At 33.3% G+C, this 14,531-nt stretch overlaps 1 long non-coding RNA gene across 1 annotated transcript in view; it reads left to right on the top strand.

The window, feature by feature from the left end:
* The first annotated feature begins 200 nt into the window (after window positions 1-200).
* LOC103881207 overlaps window positions 201-14,531 on the top strand; it is a 57,507-nt gene continuing 43,176 nt past the window's right edge. Inside the window, exon 1 of the long non-coding RNA XR_002519800.2 lies at window positions 201-1,017. This is a non-coding gene — a long non-coding RNA (uncharacterized LOC103881207). The remainder of the gene's footprint in view (window positions 1,018-14,531) is intronic.

A 14,531-nucleotide genomic window follows, 5' to 3' on the forward strand; every position in this document is an offset into this window, starting at 1 on the left:
TCAAAGAATTGTTTCATATTAAAGCCCATTAGAACAGTAACAATAAATGTAAAAGAATCTTCTAACCTAATGTCTAGAAAAATGTATCAAAATTAAACTTCTATTTAAAGTTTATTCTTAGCTAGCTATAAGAAACGTTTACTAAGAAGCAGAAAAGATAAGCTCTTTCTAAGTTAAAAGAGTATATTTGCAATTTGAACTTTCAAAAATGGATAAAGTGGTACACACATTTATTTTTAGAAATTGAAGCTGCGAAGCTAAGCAATTGCCTACTATGATATGTGTGTTGGACAGTGTAGGGCATAGCAATGATTAGTGATTTTCAGCAGCCTTTCTTGAATAGGCATTGAAAATAGCTAGACAAAAAAAGAGAAGTGAACGGAATTCTTGGAGTGAATATTTTGGAGTGAATTATAAAAAAGAGTTCTTGCAATAATGCATGTAAATTAAAAATAGGTTAGCAAAGCATGAGTAAAAATAGTCAATTTTCAAATACTTTTCACAGCTCTCCAAGCCTGACATATTTCTCTGGCTAAAAGGGAAGAAACATATCGGCACTCATGTTGGGAAGACCTTAGAACAGCAAAGTACTAAAACTTGCCAAACCAACTTCAAGTGGCTTTCTTGTGACTGTGGTGCAATACACACTACACTAAGTTCCTGAGCATAATATTTCCACCCTTTGCCATGGAGTCCGCTTAAATTTGAAGATCTTTTTCTAGTAGGTGTATTGTCCTTAATTTTAGAGGAAGTTTAAAAAAGGTGGATTAATGCTATATATGCTTTCGAGAATATTATGCAACCATGAAGCTTTGCACTTCAACATAAATGAATCCCAAAAAGAGCCAGCTGAACCGTTGGCTGGCCGGCAGAGCCATAGGATGTTTCAAATTCATCATGACTTCACATAAAGGTCCTCTCTGGAGTATGAAAGTCAATTTTGCAGGTGTATAATAAAGGAAAAGAAGACAGTCTGAAAGTCAAAGGAAATTCCAGGACCACCTGTATTTCAGTGAGGTAAGTTTTATAATACAGTGTTATGGGTAGATGCATAAAAGACAACTAATCTAGAGTAAAAATAAATTGGGGAACTGTTAAGAGACTGTCTTAATGTGGAATGAATTTTACAGAGTTTTTATGGTAATATTTGTAGATTAAAATTAGGTCAGTAAAGCATGAGTAAAAATAGTTAATTTTCAAATATTTATCACAGAGCTTTCTAGTTTACATTTAAGAATATATTCTGTTGCATTGGTTTGATATGCGCAGGATTATTTTGCCTCCATGTAGTGGTAGGAAAGAAAACAAATTTGTTTTTCAATAGCCCAGTTTAATAGAGGTGGTACAAACTTTAGGAAGTATTTTAATTTTAGTTAAATTGATCCAGGTTAATTTGGAGACAATTATGAAGCACATATAAATTACAAATCACAAAATGGTAATTGTATTTGCAGTTGTAAGAACCCAAAAGATTTAAGCTCCATGAGCTAAGAATAAAATGCTGATAACCATGAGTTGCAGCCATGGTTTCGATGTACTCAGAAAAGTTAACTACGTAAAAAATGTCACCTTCTTATTCAGCATATTAGCTCTCTGGTGTTTTCAAGATATCTGCTGGCTTTTCTTTTAAAATTTACACTTCCCTTAGCTATGCTGTGATATTACAGCTATGGAAGAGTGAGCTGGCTTCACCCTGCCTCATGCATCATCAGCCGAACTGTCAGTAAAGTGCTAATTGCAGAAACTTTATTACTTGAGGTGATATTGAACCAGAGAGAACACAGCTTGATTTTTCATAATCTAAACTTTGCAATGTGAGCAATTAGAAAAAAAAAAAAACTTTCCTTTTTGTTTCAATTTCTCAGCTAAGCAAAATTAAAATGGATGTCATTGACAGTAAAATAGAAACTTAAAAATGTTGTCCACGTGACTTTATAACTTAGTATAAAATCCCATTAACCCTTTTTAATAAAAATGCATAATTTGAACCTTAACAGCACTTGCAATTCTATGACATATTTGGCTACCTGTAATTGGAGAAAGAACTTTATTTTCTGATTCTGTCATTTTTGTATTTTTTGTAGAGGAAATATACTTCAAAGATATGCTTTGTATATACTCTCAAAATTTATATATTTCCTGTGGGATCTGAGATATTTAAAGTACCTTTAAACACTATTTCAGAAAATGGGTTTGCAGGTAGCACAAGAAATTTCATCTAGAAATATAAAAATAGATGAGGATGGTTAAACGGAAAGTTTATTGGAATAGATGCATGGAATGTTGGGACCATTTTTAGGGCAAATTCCACAGGGAGTGATTAGGAAAATCTGCAAATATAATTCCATGTGAAATCCTTAGGGAAATTCAGTATGCAATAAAACACATGAGAGGGATATCTAAATCAGACCTAAGGGTCTAAAAAGAAAACAAACTTATGATAGGGTCTTAAGGAGGAGAAATAATTAGGGACAAGATGGTAGAAAAGGCAGACAAAGGAAAAATAGTTTTCTCATTATAGGAAACAATGTACAACGTCCTTGGGATTATTTCTTCTTTTTATGCTTATGATTTAGAGAGACTGAAAGTTAATAGGAGTAAATTCTACTGATTAAGTGGGTGGTGTGGATTAGAAGGACACTGGCCTATAAAGTTAACTGTTCAAAATCTTGAAAGGGCTTGAGAGCCATGCTAAAGAATTTCAAATTGATCAGAAGGGCTATAGGAAATCATATAGGGTTTTGCATAGGAATTTAACATGAGCAGATTTGTATTTTTTAGGTGTCAGTCTTACTGACATCTGGAGAATTGCCTGGAGGGAGACAAGGCTGAAAATAGGGAAACCATTAAAAAAGCTATTGCAGCAATCCACATAGGCTATGATCTACAGCACAGCTGGGGTGGTAGCAAAAGGAACAGATGAATTTGAAAGATACTTAGGAGGTAAAATCAACAGGTAAATGACTAGGTGTGTGAGGCAAGGGAGATGGGAGTTTCAGAAATGGCACTTGGGTTTCTGGTCAGGACAACAGAATGGACGGTAAGGTCATTTGCTAGAACACAGGAAAGAGAGTGGGTTTGGGTAATAAAGGTGATTTCAGCTGTGGACCTGTTGAGTTAAGATTTCCTGTGAGATTCATATGAAATTAATGCAACTTGAATAGTGGATCACGAAATATAAGCCAGATGGAAAGAAAGTAAAAAGAGAAAGTTGATGATAGACAGGAGGAAAGGAGAGGGGTCAAGATTTGGAAGTATCCATAAATTACACAGACAAGGGTGGAGGAGTAACCGCTAGAGGTCCGAGTTGGTAAGAGATTATGTTCAGGTAGTGGGATGTCTGCACTCATGAATTCAGAAGTAGACATGTCCTGGTGATGACAAGCGCACAGGTGGCTGTGGGAGTGGCTGGCTGAAGTGGAGTTAAGGTAAGGGTCCTTGGAAACGAGGCACTAGCAGCTCAACTCAGTGCTGGGGTTTCACTTTCCTGGGGTTCATGCTGCCGTTTCATTTTGAACTCAGGTGCTTTTAGGGTACTGAGTATATTTTGACTAATATCTGTACCTTAATATTTGTGCCCATACACACAGGGGGTCATATATGAAATTCTTTGGTGGGTGATTCTGCTGCATCTAATTATCTCATGGAGAGAATGGAACTTACTGAAGAAAAGAATGGCAGCTCTTCTACAAATAAATAAGCAAATACACATAATCTTGTAATACATTAGTGTTGAAAGCAAAGAACCTGATTTATAATTAATTTAATTAACATATTCGCCACTATTGGATTCAGTTTAATTTAATAAAATTCGGTGTAAAAGTGTTGGCATAGATAAAGCTAAATGTTTATGTAAACAAGCATTTGAACAGCTGAGGGAATAGATTGATCATTGAGGGCTAAAGGTTTAAGAGCCTTATAGAAGATGTAAAAATTGATCTGAACCTTAGAAGGTGGGTTAAAATCTAAACTAGGGAATCTATATTAGATACTAATTATACATTTAATAGGCTTGGGTTCAAATCCTGCTCTGCCTCTTTCTGGCTGTAAGTCTTTGTTCAAATTAATTAGTCTTTCTAAAAATAAATGTTCTCATCTGTAACATAAAAATATTAATAGTCTTACTTATAAAATGTAAGTACAGTCATTTAAAAGCTTTTGTCCTGTAGTAATTGACTGAAGTACAAGCACTAAAAATGTTAATCATCAAAAGCATAAAGATTATATAATATAGAGGTTATATAGAGAGAAGAAATGAATATATTTTAAAACTGAACATCATTTTTGTTGTGAAAAAAATTTAAACAGAATTAAAAAGGCATTTATTATATCCCAAATATTGGCAAATGGTATCATCGGAATATACTAGATGGTAGATACCATTAGTGTTGCCCAATAATTGTTTATTTTCATTTATTAGTACACAGATAATTATGCTTTCCTTTCTACTTGAAGTTAGGTGTGACTAGTGATTGGTTCTGGCCAGTGAAATGTAAGTGGAAATATCTCCTTCAATAAAGCACTTAATTACTTGACCTTAATTCTCCAATTCTTTTCTGCCATGCAAACCTCTAAGCCTGGTATTAAAATGGAATTATCAAAAAATGCTAGAACATTCAATTACCTGGTTTTTTGAGCTCCAGATTTCTAATTCAGATGTGCTGACCATGAGCAAGAGCCAACATGGGCATTGTTTGTTATGCCACATAATTTAAACTGTACTAACTGATACCAGTTATAAGGTTATAACTGTGCCTTCTGACTCACTTAAATGCTTAAAATAAAAGTCAAGGTATTTTGGAGGGTGTAGATGACACAGACATCCTTCAAAATGTTGTAGTTCACTGTTCAGAGAAAAATGTGGAATCTGATGTTAGTCTTTTAAGTTGAGGGAAGGATAGTAAACTGTCACAGCAGTGCTTCTCATGGGAATTTCTTCTTTGCTGCGGTTCATAAATGAAACGTAAGGAATGAGTCACCATGTTGATAGTGCATTCAACCTCTCAGGTGCTCTGCAAAAAGGATTTTATAAATTCTGGCTTAATTAGGATTCTTAGGTAATATCCCAGTTTAAAAAAAATAAATACTGAGGTTAACTAGGTCCTCTGTATATTTCAATCATTGTTGCAGATTATATTTTGGAGAAGTCTTAGTATTTTTTCCTGCCTTAGAAAGCACCATGGTAGTGGACATTATGGAACCTTTCCTGATGATTCAGAACACTGTGATGTCTCATGGTTATCATCTTGTAAATCAGTTATTGTGGGAAATAGAAATATAAATTTAGAAGATAGAGCAGATTGAACCAAATGACCCTTGGATATAACTTGAAAAAAGTTCTGTTTCAAACCTTCCAGGAGCTTCCAACATTTAGTATGATATCCTAGCATTTACCAGTGCCCAGTACCCTGGAATCTGGCTCCTCCCTATCCATCCAAACTGCCTTCCTGCTGTTCCCACACCTGCCAAATTCCATCCCTATTTCTGTAAAAATCTCCCACTAGAACTTGAGAAGCCTCAATCACATCATTTAGATTTCTGCTTGATATCTTCTCCTCAGAGAGGCTTTCCTTGAGATCCTGTGGAAAATACCATAGTAGACAACCTGGTCACTGTCTATGACGTTAGCCTACTTTATTTTCTTTATAACACTTACTACTTATTGAAATTCTATTATTTAGGGTTTTGTGTGTGTGTGTTAATTTTTATTGTTCATCTCCTGGACTAAAATATATGCTCAAGAGTAACAATATTTACTCTATTCTCTTTTATCCTCAATGCTTAGAAGAGCATGTGGCCTGGATTCCACAGTCAGTATATAATTCTTGAATGAAAAAGATAAATGAATCAAGGGCCTCTGATTCCATGAAGCCCTCCCCAACTGCCCACCACCCACAACATACATCACTTAAGCAGACTGATCATTCCTCTCCTATCCCATTAACAGTTTACATTTACTGTGTGCAGGCAGTGTCTAAGACCTTTATATATGTTGTCTCATGTTATTTGTCAGTCCGTCAGACTGCCTGACTCTGACCAAGGAGAACAGAAAAACAGGTAAATTGTAGTCTCACGAGGGTCTTTAGAACATATATTAACCATGCATTCATGTAAGCATTTACAAACAACCTTACAAGTAGAAGAATTCCAAGAGCATTCTTTCGAAATTTAGACATAAAACATTGTAATGCCTTTTGGAACAGCTAAAGTCAGGTAACACCCAATTCCATACTGGGTGTGTGTGTGTGTGTGTGTGTGTGTGTAATTGTTTGTGGACATACAGATGAAATACAACTTGATTTATTAAATAACTCCAGACCTGTGTCATAAATTTCCTCTCTACACTTGGGCCCTTTGACCCTAATGTGCCAGCGTTATACAGTGGAGATAAAAGCACCAAGGACTTCATCTGAATACATGAATATGCAAACAGGCAAAAATATGCCCTATGCTCCTGAGGAACTAAGGGGAGAATTTGTCTGCTGTATTTCTTGGGACTCTAATTTTCAGAGACATCTCTAGGACTAGATAGGACAAAAAGAATTACTGGCCAAACTGAAACAGCTAAGGGCAAGGCAAACTGAAGTGTAGCATAGCCCTCCAATCTAAGGCATCTGATCCAAGTACTTAACATGCTCTCAGGATTCTTATTGGGATATATGTGTTAATTTTTCTCAATCCAAATCATTTATGTCCACTAACAAATGGGGAATAATTGAACTTAAAAATCTGTAAAATTAAATCTAAAAATGATTTTTAAAACAGTAGTATTTCTGTTCACAGTTCAACGGCAACAATTAGTTTCATCAGTCTAGCAAAAGATAATTTTTAAAAAATACTTTAGGTAAAATTTTCATAAACAATTTTGGTTTCAATGATGCTGTATTGATACCGTCATTGGTTTCTGCAATTATTTAATCTAATTAATTAGAGTTCTCCCTAATGCCTCAACCAAAAATATGTATTAAGCATAGTATATGTACAGTTTTGAACTAACTTTCTGATATGAACGATACTAAAGAAGTTTAGACAAGAGAAATATGTTCTCTTTTCAGGACAGGGCATTTCAAACAGGTGAAGAATTAGAGTTTAGTTTATTTGTTTCCCCGGTCCATCAGAGTCCAATATTTTTGTAAAGAGAAAAAAAGTGAATTACTACAAAAGTAAAATAAAAAAGACAAGACATCCAAAATACAAGTCTAAATTATTTAGTCTTTGATTTATCAGGGATAAAATTACATTTCAATAAATATAACCAAAAGAACATTTCATAGAGAAAAAAGAGAACTATGGAAACTCTGCAAATTGTTCATTTAAAATGTGTATGTAGGTAAAGAATCACTATTACGCCCATATTTTTTTTTCTTTCCTCAATTATAACTGAACAAACAGTTATATGTAAAACAATTCCCATGCCAAATACATTTTTGCACATTTTGAATGAATACCATAGACATCAATATTTAAAGTTTTTAAATGTGGCAAATGAACTTACTTCTTACTTCCTCATTTATCTAATTCAAATTGGATTAATGAATTTCTAAATTTTGATCTTCACTTCTGTACTTATTTTATCACAAACCAGAACAAACAGCAAGAATGTAATAAGAGAAATAGATCTTCCCCACAAATTCTTGCTGCTGTGGCCTCTTGAACTCCCTTCTCTGTCTCCTCAATTCAGCAAGACCTTAAATCTGGTGCTGCCAGTTGGAAAATGCTTCCACAGAGTTAGTGCCTGTAATTGTAGGCCTCACTTTATTTGCTACCCTGTTCCCATGGATCATATTCCTGCACTATCTGTTGAATTCCTGCACTAAATGTCTGAAAACATTTGTTTCATATTTTCCACCCTCTATTCCCTAGTTGTTTAAGAAGGAAAGGTAAATTCAGGCTTGGTTAGGAGCAGAAGTTCCATATTTTGCCTACATTTTACGCATTTTCATTATAAATCACTCCAAAATATTTTCTAGTTTGTTTGATTTTTTACTTAAACCTTGAAATACTAAGAAATGTATTATTTGATATTATGCAGCTGGAATTTTCTAATTTTATTTTTATTATTGACTTCTAGATTAATTTCTTCTCATAGCAGAACTGAGTAATTTCAATACTTAGATATTGTTGAAGGTATCTTTTTGGCCTAGCATATGGTTAAATTTCATACATGTATACTTAATATATATCTTGTTTTCTTCAGGTGTTGTGTTTTCTATATATCAATTAGTTCATGTTTAAAAATTCAATTATTCATACCATCTCATTTTTTGGTTTGCCAGTTCTATCAGTTATAGAGAGAAGTATGTTAAATGATTGCAGATTTGTTCTTTTATCTTTTAGGTTCTGTAGCATGTAGCTATGGTAGTGGATGAATACCCGTTTGGTATTGTGCTCTCTTCCTATTGGATATACTCTATATTTTAACATGTCCCTCTTATCTCTAGTCATTTACTTACTTTGAAATCTACTTTGACTTACATTAATTACTACAGCAGAACTAGCTCTCTGTTGGTTAGTGATTATCATGCTTTTTTCCATTATTTCACTTTCAACCATTCTGCATTCTTATATTTAAAGTGTATTCTTATAAACAATATATAGTTGCTGTTTTGTATCTTCACCATAATTGTTTTTTCCTTAATAAATTTGATCTATTTTCATTTAAAATAATAATGGATAGAGCTGTGATTATGTCTGCTGTCCTTCAAAGTCCCTTTTTTAAACTGCTTTCTTGATGACTTTTGATTTTGTCAAATATTGTGAGAATGTTTTTCTTACACTAACCCATTAACTACAACTACTTTGTAGTGATTACTCTAGAGAGTATATAACTCATTCTATACTTATTACAATTTAAAACAAGCTATTATTTATCACTTTCATTATACTATTTGAACCACAGACCTTTTAACTCCATTACTCCCCAACTTCATTTTGCATTCTTATTACTTTGACAATGGGCACATATTTTAAGATTTAAGATAATGTTGACTTCAATATTTCCTGTTGCCTAGTTGAACAAAACATATCATGATAGTATTTAGTGAGGAAATATGTCTGATATCAGAAATTGAATTCAATTTATTAAAGATCTCTTGGCATTTGTCAAAAAGTTCATCAAAATTTTCCGCTTTGCCCATGTAATATGATTGATTATGGAAATCTATTTTCTAATAATGAAAGATATTTGAATATTCTCAGAGACTATCACTTAATAATGATACTTTCTGAATTTAAGTTTCTGATGAATTTGATTTACTAATATCTTTTATTTTGTATATCTCTATCTATAATCTAAATTTGTCCATAGATTGCTGTATCTTTTTTTTGGTCTGTTTATTTAATATTTATTATAAGTTTGCTAACATCATCATCCTAGCTTAAAAAATGAATTAGAAAGTTTCTCTTCTTTTCTCTGTGTCTTGGAAGGGATTGAAAAGCAAAGAAATTGAGTCTTCTTAAAAATGTGCAGCACTGTTCACAATAGTCAAATTATGAAATCAATCATTAATTAACATGTTCATCAAAAGATGAATAAATAAAGAAAATGTGATAATATATTCACTGGAATACAATTCAACCCTTAAAAAGGAAGAAAGTCAATCATTTGTGACAACATGAATGAAATTGGAGTACATTATAGTAAGTGCAATGACCCAAACGTAAAAAAGACAAATACCATATGTTCTTACTTATATGTAGAATCTAAAATAACTGAACTCATGGAAGCAGCGAGTAGAATGGTAGTAACCAGAGGCTGGGGGTGGGGTAGTGGGGAAATGATAGTGAAGCCTCAGTAAGGAAGAATAAGTTTGATTTTTTTAAGACTAATTGTCAACATGATTAATATAGCTAATAATTAATTTATATATTATAATATCACAACCAGTAAATTTCTAATGTTCTCATCACAAAAGAATATTAAGTATTTGAGGTGATGAATATGTTTATTAGCTTAATTTAAACTTTTCATATTATATTCAAAAATTATAACACTATGTTTTACTTCATAAATATATATAACTATAGTTCATCAATATATCATAACATAATTTTTTTAAGTTTCTAGAAACTCATCTATGAAACCATCTGGGTCATGAAACTATTTGAACAATTTCTTTATTCTGTATAATAACCTAGCTTTATGACAAAAAGTTTACTATTTCACTTAGTTTTTGAATTTTTTAAGCACAATTTCATGTATGTAATTAATCTGAAAAAATATTTCTATGTCAGTGATTGTATCACCTTTGATAGCCTAAAGTTGTGAATTACTATTCTCACACATTTTCCCATGAGTATTTTTTAGAGATTTATCTATTTCATTATAGTTCTTCAATAACTAGCATTAGATGTATTTTCATTTCTAACTTCCCTTTCTTATGTTGTTATCTTTATAACTTCTTTTCTACTGATTTCATAGCGATCGAGGCAGGAGGCAGACAAATGCCCAGGCAGATAGAGGCAGGTCCCAGTGAAACCCAACCTTCAAGTTGGAAACTGTTCCTGGTAAATCCTCAGCCCCCATTAAGAACCTGCCTTCCTGTTTCATGTTCTATCCTCTGATTGATCCCCATCCTTCATGTATTTTACATATACCTTCCCTTTCTTAATTGTTTTTCTACACTATAGTGCCCATCTTTGAGTGGTGTTCTTCACTTTGACCTTTTTTGCATACTCACAAACAAATCAGCACACATTTCCTATTCTGAGCCCATAAAAAGCCCCAGCCTCCACCATATTAGAAAACCTTCCTGTCTTCAGGTAGGAGAACCATCCCACCCCTCCTGTGTCACCTCTTTTTTCTGAGAGCTTTTCTTTCCCTTAAATTCTACTCCACTCACTCTTTGAGATTTGTGTGTCTAATTTTTCCTGGTCATGAGACAAGAAGCCAAACCTAGCTGAGCTAAAGGAGCAAAAATCCTAAATCAATAGGAGTTATTTCAATGTACTTTCTTATCTCCCTGTTAGTATTTATTGCTGCAAACAAACTATAGGAGATTTTGCAGCTTAAAACGACACCCATTTATTAGCTCACTGCAAGTCAGAAGTTTGCATGACATCACTGGTTTCTCCTCTCATTGTATCACAGGGCTAAACTCAAGATGTTTGGTGATGCGGAGCCTTCTTTTGAGGTGCTGAGGAAAAATCAGCCTCCAGGATCATTCTTGTTTGCAAAATTCATTTCCTTCTTCTTGTAGGAATGAGGTCCTGGTGTTCTTTTTGACTGTCAACCCAGTAGCTTTTCTCAGCTTCTAGAGTCCCCCACATTCCTTGCTATGTGACCCTCTCTGTCTTCAAGCCTGCAACACCATGTTCAATCTTCAAGCCTATGACAATGTGTTCAATCCTTCCTATGCTTTGAATCTCTGACTTCTTGTCTCTTACCTCTGGACCCAGATTTAAAGAGATTACATGGTTGAGCCAGGCACAATTTTCCTATCTTAAGGTCAGCAGGTTTTAGACCCTAATTTACACTAGCAAAATCCTTCACAACAGCATCTACATTGGTATTTGATTGAATAATGGGAAAAGGTGTGTGTTTATCAACAGACAGAAATCTTGGGAGTCTCATAGAATTCTGCCTACCACATTTCTATGAGTGGCATATTTAGCTCATTTATTTTTATTTTCCCTATTTTTCAGGCATAAATTTTCAGAGTGCATATCATATTTGTCTGTGTTTCCTACTTTTTGACATATTCTGTCTTGAGAAGTTGATGTCCTCTTTGACTGAAGAGTTCTTCAGGTTACTATTTTTGGTTCCTATGTGATTTAATATGTTCCTTAAGTAATGCTGTTGTTATTAATGTTTTTATTTCACTGAAATAAGATAGATAGAATTGGTATGATTTATTCTTTTCCTTTTGAGATTTTTTAAGACCTAGGATATAATCAATATTTAAAAATACCTCATGAGTATTTGAACACATTTTTTAAAAATATGTATTTTCTGCCTAGGAACTAAAATGCTAATTATATTATTCAATTTCTTAATTTCTTCATTTGATTTCTGATTATCTTCAGAAAGTTTGAAAAATAATTATTTTCCCATTTATATTTTATTTTGAACATTTAATATAGTACAGAGATATATTATTTGTCTCATAGATGGCTTTTGATAGTTAAATCTTCATGTTATAGTACACCTTTTATCCTCATGTAATACCTGACAACATGCTAAACAAAGAACTGCTATGATGATTATAAATGATGATATTTGTGCAATATGATATTGCCACTAATGCTCTTATTTGTAATTTTCTTTATATCACATTATTTTTCATTTTGTTTATATTATTTAGCTATCAGTCTTCATGTATTTTAGTTGTTTTTGTTTTGCAATCTAATTCCCGAGTTTTCAAGTGTAGGGTTTAACACATTTTTTTTTTTTTCCAATTGGGCTTGCTTCTGTTACTTTACTTTATATTTTTTGCTCTTAAGTTTTCATGCTATTCCCCCAAAGCCAGTTCACTGATTTGGCTATACTACTCAAAGTTTCTTTCATTTTTGTTTTCTAGTGATTTGAGAATAATATACCTATGTTTATTCTACCAGTGATTTATCTTAAAATTTTGAACATAAATGTATGAAGATACATGAACTCATGTTTTTAAACTTATTTTCCTCTAGCAATAGAGAATGATCTTTTTAATAAAATAAAACAAATAAATCTCATTTTCCCACTTAATGTTCTGACTTTCTATTTTTGAAGATAAAAGTCAAAATCTTAGCTTAGACATGAAGGCCCTTCGTTAACTGAGTGATGCCTCTTTCTCTTGCTTTGTAACTTCTGTTCTCCTTCTCTTTAGCTATGTTCTATTATTTCAGAATTCCAACATTCACACTGCTGTTACTCAAACTGCTGTTTTTCAAACTGAAATGCTTTTGCTTTTCTTTTACCTGCTAAATTCTATTCAAACTTCAACATTCAGTTCAAACAATTATTTCACCTGGAAAACTTTTCCTACTCACATTCTCCATTCTGTCTGATTTTAAAAACCCTCTCCTTCACCGATGTGTCACTCTGTAGATACCCCATCACAGGACCTATCATCTTGCACTTACATTATTAGGTTACTCATTCATCTTCTCTTCTTCTTGGAGCTCAGTAAGAGCAGGAGCTTTGTCTCATTCAGATTTGAGCCCTCAGAACCTAGTGCTGTCCTTCACATATTTGTGGTACTTACAAATATTTGTTTACTGAATTAAGTATATTAGACAAATATCACCAGTGTTTGCCCATATTTTGGCTTAAATATTCAGAAATTTCATTTACATTTATAAAATACATAATGTAATTTTCTGATTTATTCTGAAGTACCAGAAACAAAGAAAAACTAGAAAACTGAATGTATTATATTGTAAACAATGAACTTTAGCTAACAATGTATCAGTATTGGTTCAGCAATTGTAATAAGTGTATTATACTAATGCAAGATATTAATAATAGAGCAAACTGGGGTAGGCAAGTACATACGAGAACTTTCTGTACTTTCTGCTCAATTTTTCTGTAGAACAAAACTGCTCAAACAGTAGTCTTACAACTAAAAACACCTGTTTATATATTTCAAAAATATTATAACTGACTATACTTTACCTTATTATTTAATAATAGCTCTTTTACATATTAATTTGACTAACATATTTGGGTACCTCTATGCCCATAAGACAAGTGAGAGACCAAGTGTTAATTGCTACATATTGTGATAAGCCCTGTCAAGACAGTATTCTTTGAGAGCATATAGGAAACCTATCAATCCTAGACCTGGGTAAGTGATCGAAGATTCCATGATGGAAGTGACACCTCCAGGGAAGCCTGAATGATGAGAAGGAGTTGATGAGTAAAGAACTAAAAATAAAGAAAACAGAACCTGGAGAATTAAATCTGATCCTGTTTCAGAGTTTAAACTGTAATCCAGAGATAATGTGATGCCACTGAAAAGATTGTTAACATGTAAAAGGGCATAATCAGATTTCCTTTCTAGACGGATTACTTTGGATGCTACAAAGAGGAAAGTGGATTAGAAATAGGCAAGATCAGATGGTATCACAGCAAGGAGACAACTTATGAAGCTTTTTTGGCCATCTAGGCTAGGGAATGATGATTCTCTAAAAAGGAGCAGTATCAATAGGAATAGGGTGACGAGAATGTCACAGCAGATCAGGAGATAGATGGGTTGGATACAAGTGAGAAGGAGGCATTCAGGGTGATTCTTCAGTCTTTCACTATTCAACCGGGTGGATGTCCTCATGCCATTTTCAGAGACAGAAAAGATAGAGAGTAAATTTGGGTAAAGGAGTTGAAAATGAGTTCCATTTGGGATTTGAGATATCTGCAGAATATGCCAATGAAGACCTCCAATTGAGAAATGAATGTGGAGATCCTGGCCTATGTAAGGGAACTGGGTCATTGGAAGAGAGTAAGAATCGTCAGACTATCTCAATAACTAAAAAAAGGGTGTGGGCAAATTAGCAATGAAGCATTGGATACTTTCCCCACTGTAGAGATACAGAGAATTATTACTTCAGAA

Source organism: Papio anubis, chromosome 1, assembly GCF_008728515.1.
Source record: "Papio anubis isolate 15944 chromosome 1, Panubis1.0, whole genome shotgun sequence".
NCBI lineage: Eukaryota > Metazoa > Chordata > Mammalia > Primates > Cercopithecidae > Papio > Papio anubis.